This window comes from Thamnophis sirtalis, unplaced genomic scaffold (assembly GCF_051295495.1).
Source record: "Thamnophis sirtalis isolate CommonGarterSnake01/CBP01778 unplaced genomic scaffold, rThaSir2_p1.2 scaffold_6, whole genome shotgun sequence".
In the NCBI taxonomy this organism is placed as follows: Eukaryota; Metazoa; Chordata; class Lepidosauria; order Squamata; family Natricidae; genus Thamnophis; species Thamnophis sirtalis.
Genome location: NW_028261386.1, coordinates 41876965 through 41900964, shown reverse-complemented (window position 1 = coordinate 41900964; position 24000 = coordinate 41876965). Strand labels below are relative to the sequence as shown.

Below are 24000 nucleotides of genomic sequence, written 5' to 3'. Positions count from 1 at the left end.
AGCTTCAGGGGCCTAAATAGCTATGCACATTTCTTGCCTCCATTACCACAAAATTGAATGTACTCCTGTATACGTATCTGATGCGAATTTAAAAAATAATAAACAGGAATAACATACCTGCCCAGCAGTGGTGAGTTTCAGCCAGTCCTATCCGGTATGCACGTACTGGTTGAAAGAATTTAGCATGGCTTCCTGTACCGTGGCTTCTGGGCCCAGTACCAAAATAGTCCCTCCCCTGGCCTGCCCCCCCCTGGTTTTGGTTGGCGCATGCATGGAGGGAGGGTGGAGAATCGCAGAGGGATGAAATCGCATGCATTCCCCACCCCCTTCATTGGAAAAAAAAGTGGCTGTCAGAGGAGAGAGCAGCGTGCACCCATGGGCTTGTCCAACAAATCCTCCCCTCCTGTTCCTTCTTCTGCTGTTTGAACAAGCAACACTGGTTGCACTCCCTTGTCTTTAACAGCCACCTCGTTTCCAAGGTGGGAGAAATCCATCTTTTCAATCCCTCTCCATGGATCCCCGCCCCAATTGGAAATGAGGGGGCTGTGAAAGATAAGGCCGTGCACCCTGTGCAGCGTATACAAACAGCAAAAGAAGAAACATGAGAGGAGCTCCATGCAGGGCTTTTCAAACAGCCAAACTCCTCTCCTGGTCCTTCTTTTGCTGTTTGTATATGCCACATGGGTCGCACGCCCTTGTCTTTCACAGTACCTCATTTCCAATTGCGACAGGGATCCATGGAGAGGGATAAAAAAGATGGATTCCCCCCCCCCAGGTGGCTGTCAGAGAGAAGAGGGAAGCACACGCCACATGGGCTTGTGCAGCAGCAGAAGAAGGAACAGGAGGTGAGGATTTGGCTGTTGCACAAGCCCACAGGCATGTGCTGCCTCTTCTCTCTGACAGCCACCTGGTTAAAAAACCATCCCCAATTGGCGTTTTTCCCTGGAGGGACTCTGCAAAACATCCCAAGACCGATGCCACCACATCTGCCCTCTTTGGGGATAGGTCCTCTTCAGAATTACAAGGCCTCCATGGTCCCCCTCATGTTCCTTGTCTTCCAGCTGTGGCCCCACGCCGTGGAAAAGATAGGCGTGCACAGGCCCTGCACAATTACACGCCTGGAGAGGAAAGCCTCTGCACAAGCCCAGGTGAGTGAGAACAAGTTCCCGCCATTACAAAGGTGCCAGGATGAGGGACGGAATATTTGCCACAGGATAGTAAAGCTCCTTCTGCCAGAGGCAGCAGGACCAAAGCCCCTCTCCCAACTTGCCCTTCCTCCCTCTGAGGGTGAGGGACCTGGCTGCCCTGCTGCCCTGCTGACTCTCTCTGAGAGTCTCCATTTCCTGGGCTGTAATTATGCACTGTGTGTGCATGCGCCTATGTTTTCCACAGCATGGAGCGACTCCGGAGCCCATCTGCAACCCCTCCCATGGAAAACATAGGCACGCACACACGCACTGCCATGGCCAGAAGATGAGGAATGCGAGGGGGCCAGCGGGGCCTCATCCTTCTGAAGAGGACCTATCCCTAAGAGGGCAGATGTGGGGGCATTCGTCTTGGGATGTTCTGCGCAGCCCCATAGGGAAAAATGCCACTGCCAGGTACTTTTAACCATATATTTTGGTCCTATGACTGCAGAATGCTGCAAAAAACCATAAATACAGGCCAGTTGTTGAGTGGTTCAAATGTGATTGGAATACTCCACAAGGTGACCACAGTATGTGTGCGTCTGTGTGTGAGTGAAAAAGAGAGAAACAGACAGACAGAGGCACAGAGAAAGGGAGAGAGTGAGAGACAGACAGACAGACAGACACACACACACACACACACCACACACACACACACACAGAGGTAGGGAGGAGATACAGAGAGAGAAAGAGAGAGACAGACAGACAGACAGACAGACAGGAAGGGAGGGAGGGACGAAGAGCCACACAGAGAGAGACAGACAGACAGACACAGAGAGAGAGAGAAAGAGAAAGAAAGGAAGAAAGAAAAAAAGAAAAAAAGAAAAAAGAAAGAAAAAGATAGTTGGAGAGAGAGAAGAAAGAAAGAAAGAAAGAAAGAAAGAAAGAAAGAAAGAAAGAAAGAAAGAAAGAAAGAAAGAAAGAAAGAAAGAACATATGACCACAATTGAGCCCAAACCTTTGGTTACTAAGCAAGAGCGTTGTTAAGTGAATTTCACCACATTTTCCAAGTTGGCCATGCCCACCTGGTCACATGACCTCCAAGCCATTCCCACAAAACAGACCACACTACAGAATAGGTTCTAAAAAATTTTGAAACCCAGAGTGGAAAAACCTATGATATTTGCACCTATTCAATGAACAATTTCTAGGTTCCTTCTTTATTGTTAAATTTGATGACCTGGATTTCTTTCAAATAAATGATTGCCCTCTTTTTTAATGCTATTTTAATGCTGAATGAGCCATCTTAAAATAGGACATTTTATCAACAAATATTTTATATCTCGTTTCCCAAAATCTTCTGCTCAAATCCCTCCTTTTTTAAAAAAAGGAAAATCAAGAACACTTTCAGATACAAAACAAAAATAGACTTGGCCCCAGTACACATTTACAAAAGCATAAAATTGTTTGCTAGATCCTGGTCATTCTTATCTAATTATACACCATATTGTTGTTCTTCAGATATTCAAAAAGATGCTTCCAAAAGTATTGCTTAAAATGGGTATTATTTTACCAACAAACTTATTTTCCTGCTTCCATTTTTCTTGACTCGCAGGCTTAGATTATTTTTTTTAGTATTAATTTAATATTTTTATTTCTGCACATTTGGAATTTATCAATAGAGTTTATAAAATATAGAGATAAATAAATGCCTGATCTGGTTTACATCACTGATTCCATCTATGCATAGTGTTTACAGTATTTGACAACAACAACTTTGAATGTTTTGTTCACATGCCATCTATCATTGTCGGGCTGTGGTATCTCCTGATCCATTCCAGATGGAGATGCTGCTGAAACTCCATGCAGATCTTGTGCATATGCAGAGTAAAGGGATGGAAACGTGAGAAAGTCCTGCTATGCTACAAAATACATTCCCAGATATAATGAATTATGTGTCACATGCAACCTACAGATCTGCTGCTTCAAAGCATGAACATGGCCAAGTTAATCATTAATCACGTTTATAACAAAACATATGTAACCAATAGAAACAAAGATGTGACTGTTGATGCTCAAGTACCAGAATGAATTTTGAAATGTATGCAAAACTTTCTAGAGCAATTCTCCAGTTCTATCTTTAGTCAATGATATTGCCGCATGGACCTGCAATCCTGTAATTAGTTACCTAGAAGTGAGTCCTTCTGAACTAAATATATTTCTCAGATGTTTTTGTTCATTTTTTTTTTAATTCTGTCCTGATTGGATAGAGTTTCTCAGGCAGTGAATCACCTTGTCTTTCTACTGTGGTGTGTGTGTATGCATTTGTGTGTGTGTGAGAGAGAGAGAGAGAAAAAGATTCTATCTGTATTTACTGTGCTTGTATAAAATAAAAGATAGTAATAAACGAGAGTTTTTCTTCTGCATTGTATCCAGTCTCTTAGAGGTGTTTCAGATTACCATTTAAACTGCAATGCAAAAGTGACCCATTTATATAAAATGAATGGGCGGTTCTGATTATGCAAAAGTATTATTTTAAAAAAAAAATATTTATATTAGTAGCATCACTTTAGGGCAGTTTGCAACATACTATAATCCCAGTACAGCATTTCTTAAAACTAAAGTGTGTGTGTGTTTGTGTGTGTCATGCATACATACAAACATAAACACATACAAACTATCAGTTAGGTTAGTTTAAAAACCTCATGTGCAAGATGAAATGTTTGAAACATTAATATATTCACAAAGGCCTAGGTAAATAAAAGCCTCTTTGTCTGACATTGGAAAGATAATAGCATAAATACCAGGCAAACCTCCCAAGGAAGTCCTTCAAGATCCAGGTGAGATTACTAAGAAGGTATTTACTACAGATCAGGATGAGAAAGCATTCAGAACAGAGATGGGTTTCAGCCAATCCAGTCAGGTACACGCGTACCAGTGCCAGAAATCCAGCATGCATTTGAGTACCAGGTCCTCCGGAGGCTCTGTACCGGAACGGTCCCTCCCCTGACCTGCCCCCCACTCACTCTTCCTGCCCACCTGGTCACTGCTCTCTCGCTTGCTCGCTCCGCCTGTCTGCACCATGCCCAACCACTTCCTTTGCCGGACTCAGCTGTTGGAAGAAACCCGTGCTTCCTTCTCTTTGACAATAGCCTTGCAAAACTGGGACTTAGCAACCGCTTCTCAAAGAGAAGAAAGGGGGGGACGGACTTCTTTAGATGAGCCCAGAAAGGCCGCTTTGCCTCTACTGCTCTCCTGTCTGCACTGCAGGTGCGGCCTCGAGGGGAAAATGTCCTACCAAGGCAACAACATCCCTCGGATCACAGTGAGGTGAAGCGCCATCAGGCACATTCTGCCAACCTTGGGCAGCTGAGGTGGGTGGGTGGGAAGCTCCAAAAGTCCAGCAAGAAGGGAAGGGGTGCCTGGTGGGGGGCGCATTTTCCCTTTCAGCCTGGGGATGCTTTCCCAGCCAACCGCCGATTTATAAACAAAAATTAGTCATCTTCTTTTAAACTTTCCATTTCAATGAGAATTTAAGAAGTTTTAAAAAAATTCTCATTGAAATGGAAAATTTAAAAGAAGTTGGTTAATTTCCATTTATAATGCTCACGTGGTGGTGGTCTATGGGCTACTGGCCAACCCACTGCCTGGTCAGGGTGATGGGGGTGTCCTAGAGCATCTCTCAGCTGGGAAGGGGCACCAGGAGAAAGTGGGGCCAGCAACGGGGCATGAAGGAGCAACCGCACAGCAGAATTGGGGGCATCCCCAAGTTGGTGTGCTGGCAGGGAGGTTGTGCAGGCCTGGAGCAGTGGGGAGGCAGGGGTTGAGGCTGGCCTGGGCACCTGCAATGGGCAGCACCTGCCACCCACAGCTCTTGGAGGAAGGAGGCAAGGAAGTGAGCTCCAGGCCTCATCTCTGCCTCATTCATCAAGAGCTGGCTTCAGGGATGGCCAGCCTCTCCTGCCACTGCATCCTTCACTCTCCTTCCACCCGGATGCTCTACTGGCGGGGCACCTCCCATTTCACTTCCTGAGAGAAGCTCAGGAGAGATGTGCAAACAGCCATGAGCCTTCCAAGAAGGACGTTGGACCCCGGCAGCGGGGGTGGCACCCACTGCTGCTGCTCCCAGTAATGCAGGCTTCTTAGAGGGCATTAAGTTGCAGGCGCATTGATTTCAGCAGCTCCGTTTTGCCTTGAAACTTGCTGTTCCAGCAACCTGAAGGAGACATTCACCCAGTGGTGTTTCAGGCACTCCCACCCTTAGCCGAGAGGGAGTAAGGACAGCTGGGCATAGTTTGGCGCATCCTGGTTCCCCTCAGATCATTGGGGGAGCCTTGCGGCCTGCTCGTGCGCATGGCCTAAATGCTTCTAGTGGGAATGGGAAGTGCGGGGATCTTAATGTAGTAGGGCGGGGGAGGCTAGAATGGGAGGTTCCCTGGTGCTCATGGCCGCAGCCGCTGCTTGGGAGAAAATCAGCCGGAATCTCGAGTGAGAGTTGCAGGGTGAGACACAAGTGATGAGATGGGTCACCATGGGCATAAAAAGCGTCATCGGATTCACCTCCCATGCTCCAGGAACCAACCAACCAAATAAATAAATAAAGTTGGCTTTGCTTTCTTGTACGGCAAGAGAGAAAGTTGCCTGAGACACCGCTGGGAGAATGTCCCCTGTGGTTTGCCAAGACAACAAGTTTCAAGGCAAAACACAGCTTCTGGAATCGGTGCGCCTGCAACTTAATGCTCTCCAAGAAGTCTGCATTACTGGGAGCAGCAGCAGCAGCCGACACCACCGCCACACCCTGGTGTTCAATGTCCTCGGGAGGCTCGCAGCCATTTGCGCATCTCTCCCAAGCTTCTCTTGAGAGGCGACCACTGGCAGAGCCTCCGGGGAGAAGGTGAGTAAAGGGCGCAGTGGCGGGAGAGACTGGCCATCCTCAAAGCCAGCTCTCGAGGAAGGAGGCAGAGATGAGGCCTGGGGCTCGCTTCCCTGCCTCCTTCCTCCGAGAGCTGTGACCAGGAGGGAAAACAAGGCTTCTTTGCCAGCCTTCCAGCTGGCAAAACAGAAATTTTCACCAACTGAAAGGTATGTGTTTGAGAGAGAGGGGGGCGGGAGAGAGAGAGAGAGAAAGAATAAGAGAGAAAGAATGGAAGGAAGGAAGGGAGCGAGACAGAGAGAAAGAGAGAGACAAAGATAGAAAGAGAAAGAAGGAAAGAGAAAGAAAGAAAGCTGGAGAGAGAGACACAAGAAAGAAGGAAGGAAGGGTTGGAGGGAGGGAGGGAGGGAGGGAGGGAGAGAAAGAAAGAAAGAAAGAAAGAAAGAAAGAAAGAAAGAAAGAAAGAAAGAAAGGGAAGAGAAAGGAAGGAAGGAAATAAAGAAAGGGAGAGAGAGACAAAGAAAGGAAGAAAGGAAGAAAAGAAGAAAGGAAAAGGAAGGAAGGAAGAAAAAAAGAAAGAAAGAAAGAAAGAGGGAGGGAGGGAGAGAGACACACACACAAGAAATGAAGGAAGGAAGGAAGGGAGGAAGGAAGGAAGGAAAGAAAGAAAGAAAGAAAGAAAAAGAAATAAAGAAAGAAAAAGAAAGAAAACTTATGATCACAATTTAGTCCAAAATTTTGGTTGCTAAGCAAGAGCATTGTTAAATTAGTTTCACCACGTTTTGCAAGTTGGCCACTCCCACCCGGTCACATGACTGCCAAGCCATGCCCACAAATAGGCCACACCTACAGAATAGGTTTTTAAAAAATTTGAAACCCACCACTGATTCAGAATTGTATTCAAGAGGATGACCTAGTATATGGACAAGAATAGATGGAAGAGGAGCTATACCATGATCTGAAACCACTAGAAATATTAGATTTTTTTACTACAAAAAGATCAAGCTGGGAAAATCATGTATATTGGCTTATTATGAATTTTTTAGTTCATCTTCAAATTCATGTATAATGAAGTAGAGAAATCTAGAGAAGTTACCAGGACATTGATGGCTGATATGAGGCTAAAGCTAATATATCAATATCTTTTCCACATTATTTTCTGCATTTTCTTTATCAAAAAATTGTTCCATTTGCAGCATCGTCTAACATGCAGACAACTTTTTTTCATCACCACATCTCCTGAAGTTCTGGCTTTAACGCTCGTGCCCATTACAGATTTCAATCATTTGCATATTAATTGAAGAAGACACATTAATGAAATATAAATGCCAAGATAATGCTAAAGCCAAGGTAGGAACATCCAGTGCTCATTGAAAACAAGTTTCACAAATTGATTTCCTGGAAGAGGCATTTAATTTTTACTTCAAAAATTAAACATAATTTTCCCACTAAAATATAAAGTTGGAATAGTTTTCTCTCTTCTGTTGGTGAGTGTGAATGCAGCTACATAAGCATTACATTTGAAGGCAAAATCAAGAGGCTCTTTTGGGCAAAAGGTCCATCATCATCTTCATCCAGCTCTTACCTAGCAAGGGCGAGGGGGATTTTCACAGAGCTAATAGCACCTTGGAAGATGGGATTTAACCCAGATTATAATATGAATTAAAAGGGTTGCAAATCACTTTCAGAATGTATTGCTGATGGTTCACAGATGCTATTTAAAGAAAAATAATTTAGTAACCTATCCATATTTCAGATCACATCTAGTTAGGCTCTCTGTATTAAAAGGGTGTGTGTGGGCAGGGGGTGTTGTAAGTGTATGCATGTGGGGGGTATACATATGCATGCATACATACAGAACTGTAACATGGTATTGGATGTGTTGCTATCCTAAGAGCAAAGATAATAGTACTTAGACTTCAGTAACCAAGAGCCAATAACCCATGAGAAGGCTAATTAAGCAAGAGCAGGGGGGGGGGAATTAATTAAAGCTCAATCCAGCCTTTCTTTTCCCTTCAGTGGGATTAATCTTTAATGGTCATATGCTTCTCTCCTGCACTCCACTAGTTATATGAGTGTAGACATCTATCAAAAGACAGTTTGACATTTTCTCATGGCCAAGGGATTCAATGTGTTATTTGTTACCAGCATGCTCCTGGATACATCAAGCCCAGCTCTTGGCTTTGAGGAAGGAGAGTTATTCTAAACCACTTACTCATTTGCTCATATGCTGAATTCATGCAGGAAGAGTCTTTTGGCACAATATTTTATTTCTGACACATGCCTTTTTTTTTTCATGCCCAGTATTGAAAACAGAAGGTATACCATTCTAAAAAATCCCACTCCATTCTCTCTCTCCCCGAAAGCTAATACCAAACATAACAGTAAATGAACTTTTTCAAAAGGTTAGATTTGCTTTCATATAAAACATTTTTCTTGCAGGAAATGGAGGCAGAATGTTAAACTGAAAACTTAAAAGGAATCGTGCATGGGCTCCAAGGATTATATTATTATTTAAAACAAAACAAAAGCTAATGGAAAGTTTAAAAAACAAAATAGACTTGGAACTTTATTAGGATACCAGGATAAACAATCCAAGAGAGAAGTTTTTACTCCTTTGTTACTAATTCTAAAATGCAGTACTTTCCTATTTTAAATGGGATTTTAGAAGCTATTTATTAAATTCCCAAGGCTTAGTGATCTAGGGGGAGGGAGTTTACACATTGTTAAAAACATTTAAAAACAAAAAATGAATCAAGAGGAAAGATGGCAAAAAAAAATGAAAAAAAGTACACCTGTTGGTCAACTTTCATAATTATATCTGTACTGGAGAGTAGTGTCCCGAAAGGTTGGGTTAATGGGGTTCAGCTGAACCTCTAAGTGAATTTTGAGATAATTTTGCATGAATTTGAAGGTGAAATATATTGTTTGTACATTGTGTGTCCTGATGTCCGAAGATCAGAACATCAGAAATTCTTGTTCCTAAAGTGCACCTGGGGACATCTGGGTGGCAGGAGCAGGTTGAGGGAACCAACCCTATAACTGCTCTGCCATTTTACCATCTATAGTCAAACTAAGCTGTTGTTGCTGGATCTGTCCCTGTTCTGCCTCACTTTGCTACAACTTTACACTATCACAACAGTCATTTTGCCATGGTCAGATGCTGTCTGTAATTAATTGTGCCTACAAAGGGGATGTGATGTGATGTATTATAGTGAAGTGGCAGTTTCCTAGGAAAGACAAATTTACATATTCAAGTATATATGCTTATGTTATCAAAACATCCTTGCTGGTTATGAGATCATCTTAATCATAATCTATCTGGATCTTCTTAAACCATTGGAAAGATATCATGTGACCTATTATAATAACCTACTTTAGGGGAACTAGATAGCATGACAGTATATGGATCCATTCTTGGCATAAAAAAGTATACTGAAATGCTAGATGCATATACTGTAACAAGATAAATGCTAAATTCAGAAATCTTAATTACTGGGTTCACATAACTTGCTAGGCCCAGAAATAAATTATATTTTATTGTTCCAACAATGATTGGGTTCCTTTAAAAAGCTGAGCTACAAATTACTCAATCTTGTTTCAGATCAATCTGGCATGATGTGCCAGTGCAAATAAAGAATGCTCATCAAGGTTCTTTATTGGATTGAAGGAAGGTACATGTAGTGGAGCACAGCACTGAGTCTGAGCTCAGCACTATCAAGTGATTTTATTTACTGAAGTCTTGAGTAACAAAGTGGATGGAATGCTTTTCACATTACTAGATGAGATAAAATAGGTTGCACTAGCCAATTATCAGAAATATGAGAAAACAACAAAATGATTGGAAAAGATTAAAAAATATGAGCTGTAAATAACAGAATGAAATTTAATAGAGACAAATGTTCTTCATCTGGGAAAATAAATCAATTGTACAAGTGTAGGATATTAATATCTGGTTTATTATCATTCCTGTGAGAAGGATTTTGGAATTGTACTTGATCACAAGCTGAATACGTGTTTGTAATCTAATACAGATGCAGAAAAACCCAATGTTAATTTAAGTTGCATTAATAGTATTATACCATCCAAATAATCCCACTCTTCATTATTTTTGGATCTATCTTCTTGAGTGAACTTACTGCAATATGACAGAATTCTTTAAATATCTGAAAGGCCACAGCTTATTTTCTATTGCTCCAGCGTGCCAGTTTCAAATGAATATTACAAAACCATCTTAACCATAAGGCAGCTTTGGAATTGGAAGCCAATGGTGGGTTTCCCCCCCAAAAAACATCTTTGAGTAGAATTTAGTAGACATTTGCTGGTGATTCTTTAAACTGGATTAATTTGGAGTTTGCTCAATGATCCAAGTAAGGGGAGATTTCTATAACACCTAGGCAATTCTATAATACCTAGAACAGTGCCAGAAGGGCCGTGGGAAAATGAGGACCATTCTTTCTGTATGGAGGCAGCATGATTCTCATTCTCTAGTCATCAGCCAGATGCTTCAGTGCTGCAGTTTCCAAGGAGAGATAACTTGATTCCACAACATGTAATATGTGATGAAGTTGATGTCATCCGTTTTATCATGTCTGATTCTCGGTGATTCTATGGTCCAAGTCTCTCCACATCATGTAATATATATTGTACCCAGGGGTGGGTTCTGGCAGAGACTACTGCTGGTTTGCTTAGGGACATGCCACATGCACTCTTGATGCATGCTGCATTTGCATGCACACTCCAACTATAATTGCTGTGCACATGCGCAGAAGCAAAAGAAAAAGGAGTGTGGCAGGCCTGAGTCGCTGCTAGTTCCAGTGACCCAGTCTGCCAAGTTACTACTGGTTTGGCCAAACTGGTCCGACCTGGTAGGAACCCACCACTGAAAGTACTACAAGTAGTATTGTATTAGATATGGAGGTTTAATTTAGCTATTGGCTAACTAGGTGGCTCAATGGCTAAGACACTGAGCTTGTCGATCAGAAAGGTCAGCAGTTCAGTGGTTCAAATCCCTAGTACAGGTCTCCTGCATGAGCAGAGGATTAGACTAGATGACCTCCAAGGTCCCTTCCAACTGTTACTGTTTACTTATTACTATTGTGGCTAACTGAGTAGGATTTAGTATAGAAAAACCAGATGACATCTAACCAAATGAATGAATTCAGGGAGAAGTAATTTCACAAAGCCAATTCATAACATTGCAATTCATTCTTAGTTCGCTTCCAGATTACATTAAAAATGAAATATAAGATTGTGTATCAAGGTAATATTTTTAGAAAAACTATTCCCCAAATGACAATATTGTTGCCCCAACTTTATAGAAAAAGAAATAAGAGGGTGAAGATAACAGAAAAGCCCAGTGACAGCCACAATGTAATTTCAGAAATATAGAAAAATTAGATTTCAGAATGAAAAGAGAATGTTTTTCTTGCACAGCTCATGAGATCTCATATACGTAAGGGATGTGCGTGGGAGGAAATTATGTTACAAGTTACAAACAGTAAATTTGTCTAACAGACATTTCTTCACTGATCCATTACATATCTCTATTAAGCTCATGGCAGGATCTGAATACACTAATTCAACATAAACTCAGTAGCTTTCTAAACCCTATGAACAGGTAAGAAGGAATCTTCCCCATTATTGAAAGTATATTGTATATGGAAGGTCCTTGGTGCTGCTCTCTGAACTTGATTGTTTTCTTACAGACATTTCATTACTCAAACTAGGAGACATCATGAATGCACTGGCCCATAAACCATCAGAACAGTTTGGGTAATAAAACATCTGCAAGAAAACAACCAAGCTCAGAATGCACCAAGGACCCTTCATTTCAACCCTGAGCTACAAATATTCTCCTTTATTACATTGTATATATTTGAATTACAGTTATTATTTCTAAATGTGCACTTATATATTTGCATAAAAAGTATGCAATACTACTGCAGAATACTTTTTTGCCCTCTTTTATTGAGAGGAAAATTTTAAGCAGCCCTCAAACACATAGAAAGATGCTTTTAAAATGTTGAAATTAGTCCAAAGGAAATTTGCAATAACTCCTAACTAGAGTTGGGACTCCTAACTATGTTCGGAGATTGTTCTTGTGGAAAAGAGATGCTGGCTGTCTTAAATAGCATCTATTTCAATTTGATCTTGCTTTCTGCCACCCCACTAGTTTGTGGGTTGACACCCTATAAATCAAAAGACCCTTCTATTTTTATGCATTCATTTTGAGTGAAACAAAAAGGGAGTTGGGGGGGGGAGAAAAAGACAGGACAGAGAAGGAAGAGAAGAGAGAAAAATGATAATAGAATCAGACCCTACACACTGAATGGTGCCAATTCAGGAAATTTGCAAGACGCATATCTGAATCCACTCTCATGGGGCTCCAATTGCCAATTCTACAACTTCATTAGACTAAAAAGAGGAACATGCCCAAACAGTGATTTAAGCCAGATCTTGGCCTGATTTACATCTCACACCCTTTAAATGTCAAGTTTCCAATTTAAAATGTTGTTAATCACTGAATGGGAAACTGACACAAGATTCCAAACATCAGGAGTTTCTCTTTTATACATTGTTTGAAAAGGCAGCAGCTATTGATCATTTTTTTAAAAAAATATCAAAATGCTCTGCTATAAAATTTCAGATTTTCTTGATTAACATTTTTAGTTGCCTCCTCCTGCTTCTATGAATTGTGCTCTGGTTGTTTTTCTCCTCCAGCCATGGAAAAAAAATAAATTAAATCAGAAATTTCTATTGGGAAAAAAACTGTGAAGTAGACAATTCATTAAACCAACTTCTGCTGGCAGAAATATTTCTCGAGTAACAATGGAAGAACATGTGTACCCAATCCAGAGGACAGAAGGCCTTATAATTGTCAGGATGCTGGAAAAAGTCTTGCTACTGTAACTATTTATTCAGCTTCAAATGGAAAGATTGGTTTTCACTCAATGGTAAAATACGAGTACCCACTTTGCCTGTAGATATTTTTGCCTTCAATTTTCAGCCTTTTAGGCCAAAAAGAATTCTGCTTTAACCCTACATAAATCAAATAATAAGATCAACTTTCCCCATTTTGCAGTTTTTAGCTTTGTCAGGTAGATGGTCATCTTTTACACTATTATTGGGTAGTTACCTTAGGTCAATGTGCTGTGGATGAGGTGGTTGTATTCCACATGCTTGGAGCCTGGAGGAGCCTTCTAAAGTCTGGAAAAGACTTTTAAAGTCAATAATGCAGAAGAAAATTGACCCATTTCTATCTTCCAAAACAGTCCATATTGGAGATTCAGGGTATAGCATATGAACCAGCTTCTTAAGCAAGCTTTGAGTCATTGTATTCCTTCTTTCTTCTCCTACTCCATATATGCCATCCTCACCATCTGCTCCGTGTCCTTCTAGAACCTATTTGAATCAGATTTTAGGTTTTGTTTTGTTTTTGGGAGTTTGGTTTATCTGCATCTTGGACTGTCTTTTACTATCTTGGACATATTAATAACAAGTGGCAGCGCATTTGGAAAAGTTTCAAGAGGTATGTAGAACCTTTTATTTGGAGAACTACAATACCATTATGTATTTCTTAAAGTATCCGAAGCATATATTTTTTTACCAATAATCCCCATTATGCTGGCTCGTAAATTCTGGTCAACACAAATTTAAAGTTTCCAAAACTGAAAAATACTGGTCTACAGAGATACTTTTTAAGGGAGGAGGAATTTAAGTAGTTGTACTGAAAAACTCACCATTCATTAAAATGATTTCCTGGTATTTTGACCCATTTGCAACTCTTTTCTTTGTGTCTGTGTGTAAGTTTCCAAATGGGGAAATACATTCGAATTAAAAAAAAAATGCTATACCCAAGCTAATACATTTGATCAAAATTAGCATTACTCAGCAATATCATATTTGGAGCCTACAGTAGATCTTTTATTCCAAAATGCAATTCCATGATTGGGGGAAATGAAGAATCAAACTATGAAATCTTGTGTTCTTCCTCTTACAACAGTTAGCAGCTGTCAAAAGCAGAGAATTTGCCTATAGGAACGGAAGCGAGAGCAAGGGATTACTCCCTACCTTTATATCATGGAGCCCATTCAAATAATATGTATCCCATAATTTGGATACTTTGGAAAAAGTTTTCAGGAGCCCAGCATTGTACCTAATTTAGCTGTAAGCATTTAAGATGCCACAAAACTTTTTTTTGCTGCTCCATTTCAGTGTTCTTATTTATTCCAAGGAAATTTTTAGTTATTATTCTAATGCAGAAATAAAACTTCATATTGGGTATCTGTGAAAACAAATATTTTAAAAGTGTCAGCAAAGCCACAGAACCTGTGGATAAAGAAAAAATGGTTAAAATAAAAATAAGTCTCAAGAGGAAATGATGCATTTTTCCTGTCAAGGTATGTTTCCTTTACCATTGAGAGGGTAGCCTGATATTATTTACTATGAAATACCATTCTTTTGATTTTTATTATGTATACGTATTTAAAAACACACAATATCTACACTGGTTAAAAATATAATTCTACCTTCAAACAATATGAGTATTTTTAAAAAATATTCATTGAAATCATGAAACTATGTTTTGTCTGTATACTTTAGGCTATGGGTTAGAGAGAGAATCTCCCTTGTGTATGCATCTTGTGTATTTATAACTCTTTTTTAGTTAAGGCAAAAAAACCCAGTGGAAATATCACATCTCCAGTTTACACGAGTTGCTCAGGTGGGGAAAGGAGGGTGTAAGTAGGGGAGAAGTAATCAAATTATTTGGTTTGTAAATGTTTGTAAGCAGTCTAGGAAAATCCAGAGCAATCTTAAAATGGTGTCCAAGGGAGTGGGACTGAGATCCTACACTGGAGGCGAGTCTTAAGTGACACCTTTGAAGCCTATGCAAAAAATGTTCTCCTGTCAAGCCTTAATATTTATTGTATATCAATTGGTTGCGTCTTCCACTGCTTTGATTGAACTTTAAAGTGAAAAACCTATATCAATTATACAGGTAAGAACTACAATCAGGTAAGAACTACAGGCATAACTACCGATCAGATGGTATGGTGTCACGCTCCACTCATTACACAATACCATTTGCAATCTTGTGGTGGTGCGTTGTACATTTGCAAGTTTTGTTTTTCCCCTTCAGCCATCAGAAAAAAAGGGGTTTTCCCTTGTATTGCTACAGTGATGGGGTGATGATGGGGAAGAAAATGTGGTAGAAGAGAAAGCAAGCAAGAGCTATTCCTCTGCAGCAGCAGCAGGGAGCAGGGAAGGCTAGGCTGTTGACATTACAAGTGGAGGGATGTGGCTTTTTAAAATAACCATATTACTCAAAGTGCTAGTGTTGTGGCGTGGGTGGAAAATTTATTGTAAAAGTTTCTCACATGTTTCTCAGACATCTCTGCAGAACATCTCACTCTTAAAGTAAAAAAAGTTGCAGTATTCCTCCATTGTCAAAATGACAGAAAACTATTGTCAGTATGGAACTGCTGTCCCCATTGTTGATTCCCATCTTGCCTCAGTTGCCTCTTTTGTGATTCAAGATTGAAGGATATTGTTCTAGTTTGTCTGTGCTTCTCTCTTCTCTGGGTCTTCAGCCAGCAGGAAAAACAACCCACCTAATAGAGTACGACACTATAGCAGGAATAGGTCAGGTTTGGCTCTGGACTCTGCCTCCTATATTTAGGTTTCTTTCTGTGCTCCTGCTTTATATCCCAGTCTCTCATGACCTAAGTTGAACAAAAATTTTTTTAAACCAAACCGATTAAATTTATAACAAACAATGATTTTAATTAAGATTTAGCTCTCTGGGCTTTCCTTTCCTGGTATTTATTTATTTAAAAGATTTACATGGCTGCCCATTTTGTGAGATACAAATCTGGGTGGCTAAAAGCAATAATAAAAATGCAACAACGAAGCAGTTCAACAAACAAAAACAAACCAGAAAAGAAAAGAAAAAGAGGTACTAAAAAATGCTGAATTTGATTCCTTCGTGCTTGTTTTTGCAACCATGGGGATGGGAAGTGCTGGGCCTCTCGTTTCGCAATTTCACTATTTCAAGCTCGCAATAAGCCAATCTTTCTCCACCTTGGCAACCTCTTTTCAGTACTCAGAACTGCCCAGTTAGCAATCCATACCTTGGAAAGTAGCCAAAGTTTGGAAATTCTGCAGTAAACCAATGCAGCCATAGCATTAGAGCATTTGTTTTATTTTATTTATCAAATTTAGATACTGCCCATTTGTTTCTCAGAGTGTGTCAGGTGTGCCTCCATCAATAACCAAGAAAGAAAACTCCCAACTCCATTGTCCATGGAATTAAAATACTTTTACTGGTTATGAAAAGATAGCAGCAAAAGTAAAGCAAGATCTAAGCCAAAAACGCACGAACAATTACATATCAAATGATAACCCAGCCCTTTCCCTCCAATGACCCCACCCCAGTGGCCAATCTGCAACTCCCTTAGTTGTCATGTGGGATGCATCTCCAAAAGGTATCATCATGTTGGTATGCAAGACGGTTGGCCTTGACCAGGTCCAAACATCTGCCATCAGCATGCACAGAAGATGGTGAGAAGAAAACTCCCTTTTCCATATCACCTCCTGTACCATTTATTCCCATCCCAAATACCATGCCCCCACTCTCCCCGTTTCTATGGCAGCTGATAGCAAGTAAGTGAAGCAGAGGCTGACATAGTGTCTCTTTCAGTACTGCTGGTTCAGCAGTCTCATGTTGTTGCACGATTTGGATACAGCATTACAACCATAGAGCAAAACATGGCAGAAGATCAGTGACCAGACCTACCTGCATATACTTTACAGCTACTGTTGAATTATTACTTATTTTCTTTGTCTCCCTGAAGAGAAAAGCCTTAATACAGCTAAAGCCTATCTCATTCATTGTCTGGGGAGGAGATGGCAGGAATGTCATGGAGGCTCAGTAGCAAAAACATGTTGCCAAGGCATGCTTGTAGCATGGTTAGGTGCAAGTAGAAGAAGTCCATAGCGACATGCTCCCATGCTTATCAGCTGCACCCTCACCTCCCAGCTCCCATCTGGAAGCTGATGGAATACTATCAAGTGTTCTACTCACAATTTGTCAGGAACTGTGTATCTATATTTTGGAAACAGTAAGAGGTTTGAGGTTGGGGAGGGTTACCTTAAGATTTTGATCATGCACCAAGGCTCAATGGCACAGAGGTGATTTCATATATCAGTTCAAGATATATGGTGGGTTCCAGGCAGTATGGCCGGGATGGGTGTACCAGTGGTAGCTGGAAGCAGCAGCCACCATACTGGAACATTTGGCCCACCCACCCACCAGCATTCCTTACCATTTTTTGAGGGCCCTGTGTGACCTCAGCTGAGTGTCACTGTGCGGTGGCATGTGTATGTGTGCGCAGCGTACCAGTTGCGACAGGATCCGGAACTACTACTGCAAGACACCCTTAGCGGTTCCCAAATTATGTGCCATGGCACAGGAGGCATTACAGCAAACTCACTAATAGTTCCATTTTTAAAGTAATAAAACATTCTATGGTGTCCCTTTGAGTTTCCTATGGCTCCTCCAGGACATTATAACACAGAGTTTGGCAACCACAGATATATATATATATATATATATATATATATATATATATATATATATATATATATATATATATATATATATATATATATATATATATATATATATATATATATATATATATATATATATATATATATAAGCTTGGCCTTTTATAGTGTAGATTCCTTTCCTTTGGTTTATTGTCTATATTCAGTATTAATTATGATCATTAATGTTTTGATTTTCCTCTCTTATACATGGATTTTAGTGAAGTCATTGGGCTTTTTCTCTTTAAATCATTGTGGTCTGTTTCTCTGAGCAGTATGGCTAAACTTCATTTTGTTGCAAACTGTTACTGTTTCAAATCCAATAAAACACTGTTCCAAACATGTTAGTTTTTTCTTTTTAATGAGAGGATGATCTAAAAACAGGAAGGCAATAGTTCTTTTGGTTAAGGGCAAATTTTTGACTGATTTGAACACAATTACATGGGAAATTATTCCTTTGCTATGTTTGGTGAAACTTTCTTAAATACATTTGAGAAGGCATTGGTAACTCAGGGTTAACTAGGGTAACTAGGGTAACTCAGACTATAGACCTAATTAAGAGTTCTGTTAACATGCTGCCTAGCAACCACATGGCATTCAAAAGGTTTGTGCTAAGAGTTGCAATGATTTGTGTTCTATGTTCTCCAGGCTGGTCCGGTCTGCTGAACACTTTATTGAAGAACTTTTTAAAACTTTTCTTCTTTTAACCCAAATAAAATTTCCCAAATTCCCTGTCCAGGAGTATCCAAGGGAAAGCATCACAAAAGTCATGTTGCAGCCACAGCCAGGCAATCAAAGCTTGTCTTTTTCTAATGTATGTTGTAACACACATTTAAAAGAAGACAGGGCTGCATTCACAGTCATAGCTGCCATCTTGTCTTTAATGATGCATGCTCCCATCACTAGCTCCCCTCACTCCGTCCATTTACTGTATTTAGCTGCTCTGATAAAAGGAACAGGATAGAACAGGGGTATCCAACCCTTGGGCGGTGGCCAACTACCAGGAATGAGCAATTCAGGCCACAGAGGTAGCAGGCAAGTTTGCACGCACACATTCCTACATGCACAAGCAGCGGGCAAGTATGTGCGCTCCATTTGCATGAGTGGTGGGTGAACTCTTGCAAATGGAGGTGTGCGCACGTGCAATCAAATGCACGCTGCTCTTGTGGAACCACCCCCTCTCCCATTTGGTCCACAAAACCAGGCAGGTTGGGGAACTCATCTGGTATAGAATGTGATTCTGGGTGTAAAAATAAATTTCTCTTTTTTCTAAAGAAATCTCATATTAGACCTAGCCTGTAGAGTCACACTGGGTGTTCTGCAGCACATACATTTATTAGATTATGGTTGGATGCACAGTCAGCCAGATCTTTAGACTGGATTCTGCATTTTTGACCACCTGTGGAATGACTCAGTGGAGGGCTGATAAAGAATCAGAAAAGTTCCTGACAATGTTGCCAGAGCTGTGAGTTTGGTGCTGTGCATTGTTCTTCTTCTCTTAGAACTAAGATGTAATCACTATTAAGAAATGAATTTGTTCTGTTACAACAACAACAAAAAGCAACCTCTAGCTAACCTCATTTAAAAAAAATTATGCAGGTTCTATGGACAAATGAATGAGCTGTTTTTATTGTCAGAAACTATTTTTTCTGAATACCATTTCATCAGAATCTGAGGCCATTTGGATGTGTGCAGTGTTTTGACTTGTCATCCATAAGTAAAAGTTATAACGGTGGAAAGCACTGGTTTTTTTTTCCTGAAATCAAACTGCCATGTTGTGGTTCACCACATGGGACAACCACACATACAAGTCCCAGGAAAATGCTAATATCAAATCTTCACACTTGCATCTGAAAAAATAAAATCCCCGTAACCTATATGATTTTATTGTATTTCTTTCCTGTTTTTAAAAGCACCTGAGTTTATAGCCATGATAAGCTTCTATAATACTGCACATCTTAAGTTATATTGCACTCATAATATAGCAAACAAAGTTAAAAGACAGGACTTTTCCCCACAGTTTCTTCAACCTGTTATCCCAAATAAATACCACTCTGGTGATCTCCTAGCATTATATGATGACTGGGCCTTTTTCTTTTCAGATGGCACGCAGAGCATCTCATATCACAGTGTAAATCATGTCCTTTTTTCTGCATTAAAAATATGGAGAGTTATTGCATTTTGCTTTTGAATTCTTTTAAATATTTGCAATATGAAATGAAAATGCAAACAAAACCAAAATCAGAATCAGGAAGCTGAACTTGGAAGCTAAACAGAATTGGGTCTGATCTGTGGGCTAGACTGAGAAATAAAAACAAAATCTTGGGAAAATGCAATGGCAAACAATGCTTGTATTATTGCCAAGAAAATTATATGCAATGTCTTAGAAGTAACCAAGTTTGAAGCCCTTGTTTGCAGTCTTGTGCCCTAGTTTAATCAGAATAGAGTTGGAAGGGACCTTAGAGATTTTCTCATCAAGCCCCCTACTCAAGCAGGAGATTCTGTACCTGTGATGGCGAACCTATGGCACACGTGCCACAGGTGGCATACAGAGCCATTTCTGAGAGCACGTGAGGCATTACCCTGTCAGCTCCAGCACACATGTGCATGCTGGCCAACTGATTTTCAGCCTTGATTTTCCATGAAGCCTCCTGAAACCTCCCGAAACCTCTGGAGAGAGAAAAATGGTCCAATAGGCAACCCGGAAGTCGGTTCCCGAATTCGTGTTGGACAGTTATCACCCTCCTCAGGCTCCAAGAAAGCTGTGCACGCATGAACAGGGCAGGTCATGCATGCATGCACAGGGGGCATGGTGCAGGGTGACATTAAATTATGGGGGTGGGCACATGAGCACGTGTGATATCACACGTGCATATTTTTGGCACCCAAAGTGAAAAAGGTTTGCCATCACTGTCCTATACCCTTTCAGAAAGGTGGCTGTCAAGTGTATTCTTAAAAGCTTCCAGTGTTTACAACTTCTGAAGGCAAACTGTTCCACTTGTTAATTGCCCCCACTGTTGAGAAATTTTTCTTAAGTTCTAGGTTGCTTCTCTCTTTGAACAGTTCCCATCCATTGTTTCTTGTCATGCCTTCTGGTGCTTTGGAAAGTAAGTTGACTCCTCTCTTCTTTGTGGCAGCCCATCAAATACTGGAATACTGCTAGCATGTCACTCCTAGACCTTCTTTTCTATAGATTAGCCATACCCAATTCCTGCAACCATTCTTCATATGTTTTTTTTCTCCAGGCCTTGAATCATCTTAGTAGATCTTCTTTGCCCTTTTTACAAAGTCTCGACATCTTTTTTGTAATATGATGACCAAAACTGGATTTAGTATAATTCACATGATTTTGATTCTATGCCTCTGTTTATACACCCAAGGATTGTATTAGGTATTTTGGCTGATGCCACACACTGCTGACTCATGTTTAAATGAGTATCCACTAAGACTCCAAGATCCTTCTCACAGGTAGGTAGCTTTGAAAATGACAACACATGAATTTCAGAGTATTATGAAGAAATCAGAGAATGAAATCTCTCTCTCTCTCTCTCCCCCTCCCTCTCTCTCCCTCTCTCCCTCTCTCCCTCCCTCCCTCCCTCCTCTCTCTCTCTCTCTCTCTCTCTCTCTCTCTCTCTCTCTCTCTCTCTCAGTGGAGAAAGTGGAGAATAGAGAATGTAAGCTTTCTTTTAGTTTTTTATTTGAAAAAATTAACTTGAAATTTAAAACAAGTGCTTTTGTCTTAAAATTTAGCAATTTATATCACATTTTTGAAAATATTTTACAAATCCTAACAGAAGTGTGCACAGGACTATGGTCAAAAAAAGACAATTATGATGGTACAAAGTTCTGCCTGTTTTTATATGCATTTTATACTTTCCCATTCATCCCTAAAACCTAAAATTGGGATGAAAATCAACATTCATTTAATCAAATCATGTTTTTACTCTTTTGCCTGAACCTCTTTTTTGTTCCCTTTCAGGGTCAAGGAATAAAAGGTTGGATATTAGTAGGATATATTTCCCTTGCATGTCTCTGCTGTGAACTCTTCTGCTGATTCAAAAATGCAACACATTATTGACACAAAGATGCACCCAAATATAAATGCCAAGTAAATTCTCCAAAGATGCAGTTCAACAATAGTTTAGTTGCAATTGACCTCTGCTCCTGCTCAGTCTGTTCCCTTAGTCCTAGTTTGATAATCTCAAAGCTCCTGTTCTGCTTTCTGGATTTAAAGCAGATAGTCCTTTAGACAGACAATGGCTCCAAACAGAGGACTTTATTTTGAAGGTGCTTGACACAGAGTACTGGCATGGTCATTCTTCTACTTACATTTCCAAAGTTAAAACAGCTCACCTCCTGCCTGTGTTTCATTGCTAGAGCTGAGGGATTGAAAGGCACTGTTCCCATTTGGAAGGCCTGCTTCTTTAAAAAAAAATCCCCCAAAGATTCCTTCAGCCTTCTTCAAGGCAACACAAAATATCACTAGCTACTTAGTTTACAGGTGACATTTGAGCTTCTTGGTCAGAGAGGAATTAATTTGCCTCTTTAAGAAAATGAGCTTCCAAGAACTTGCTTATCAAAACAATCTGCATGTTGCTACAAGCACAGTTGTGATAACATTCTGTTTATTTTTACATTTGCTACATACCATGCTTCAGTCATGTAGCCTGATTTTAATCTCAGCTACATGTTGGCCAAAATCTACTACAGTATCTGGAGCCAGTTTTGTACTAAGCGAGAATACAAATACAAGCCAGACCAAGTTTCCATTTCCTAAGACTACACTTAGTTTAGAAATAATTGTATCCACGTTTATGTTATAATTGGGATTAGTGTCAGAAGTTCCCAGAGACAAGAAGAGCCCAGTGCTGTTATGGATCAGAAGTTTCTTTCAGCACTACAGCCCAAATTACTACAAATGGCATCCATCTTCTAGTTTCCCACAATGCCAGTGGTCCTCAAGTAGACATTCTGTACATCAGCAGCAATTCTTACTAGTAAGACAAGGTTGTTTTCTGCTGTTTGCAGCTCTTCCTAATATGGAGCAAAATCACTAATCACCTTGACCCCAGCCCAAGTGATATTAAACTTGGTTAAACCAAAGAAATTCCAGCTAATGTTTTTGTTTTAAAGCAGGGGACTCCAACTTTGGCCACTTTAAGCCTGGGGGACTTCAACTCCCAGAATTCCATAGCCAGCAATTTTGGGAGTTGAAGTCCCCCAGGCTTAAAGTGGCCAAGGTTGGAGACCCCTGTTTTAAAGGACAACTTCCTAGACTTCATGACGGTGAATAAAAGGCAACCCCAGGCTAGATATGTGGCTTCACTCTTTCTTTGGAGAACTAACTCACATTTCCAATGCTTGGTAGATTGCCACATATAGAGAAGTCAGCGAAAGAAAGGGCAACCTTCTGTGGACACTTTTCCCCAACATTTTCTGGAATAAATAGTGTTAAGTATTTGGTTTCTGGGTTTGGGTTGCTTTTTTCCAAAGCAAACCACATACAGAATAGTGGGAGCTTATCAAATAGAATGAGGAAGAAAAGTAGAAAATAAAGCACAGCTTATTGGTGTACTATTGCCAGTGGATCAGAAAAGGGCTTGAATTGCATATGTGCCTGTAAAAGCAGCCTAAGCTATAGAAACCAGTGTTTATTGTCAAAGTCTTTTTAAATATTTACTATTCTGATCAAGTTAGCATTGAATGCCTAGAAATATAGTGTTTGTCAAACCTGGCAGTAGCTACATTTGTGTGGGCTTCAATTATCAGAATACTACCTGTGGAATTCTGGGAGTTGAAGTCTACACATCTTAAAGTTGCCAGAGTTGCAAAACACTGAATTAGACCCTAACCTGGTTTTCTTGATTGGTTCGTATTGCCACTTTCTTCCTCCTGACAGATATATTTTAGACTAAGAATGGAATGACATCTGAGCTTGCAAGCTGTACTAATCAAAAATCATTGGATAATCATTTTAATCTTCCCTTTCTTAAAGGATTATTTTTCTTTAAGAAAAGGGTGAATGAAGTAGAGGGAATGGCTGCTGATTTTGTTTTATTATTTTTAGTTCACGCAGTAATCAAAACATTAAAAGTTTCCAAAAACATTTAGAGTTCAATGACTAATTTGTGCCATCTTTTTTTATTCTTCTTCTTGTCAGAGTTATTAGTTAATGTAATAATGTTTTCCCTTTAATTTTTTTATTGTCAATGTTATTCATTATTGTATTACACATTAGTGTCTAATTGTAAACTTCTAACTGTTGGTAAAAAAGGAGGGAAGGAAAATACTATTAATAAATAGGACAGGAAAAATATAAAATATGTAACATTCAAAAATAACATAACATTCAATGTTATAAAATATATAACATTCTTCAGGATAAACACT

At 40.0% G+C, this 24000-nt stretch overlaps 1 long non-coding RNA gene across 1 annotated transcript in view; it reads left to right on the top strand.

Annotated features, from left to right (window-relative positions):
- The window catches only part of LOC106539404 (uncharacterized), a 66916-nt gene that overhangs the window by 8450 nt on the left and 34466 nt on the right, over positions 1-24000 (top strand). The gene's annotated exons all lie outside the window — the stretch shown is intronic.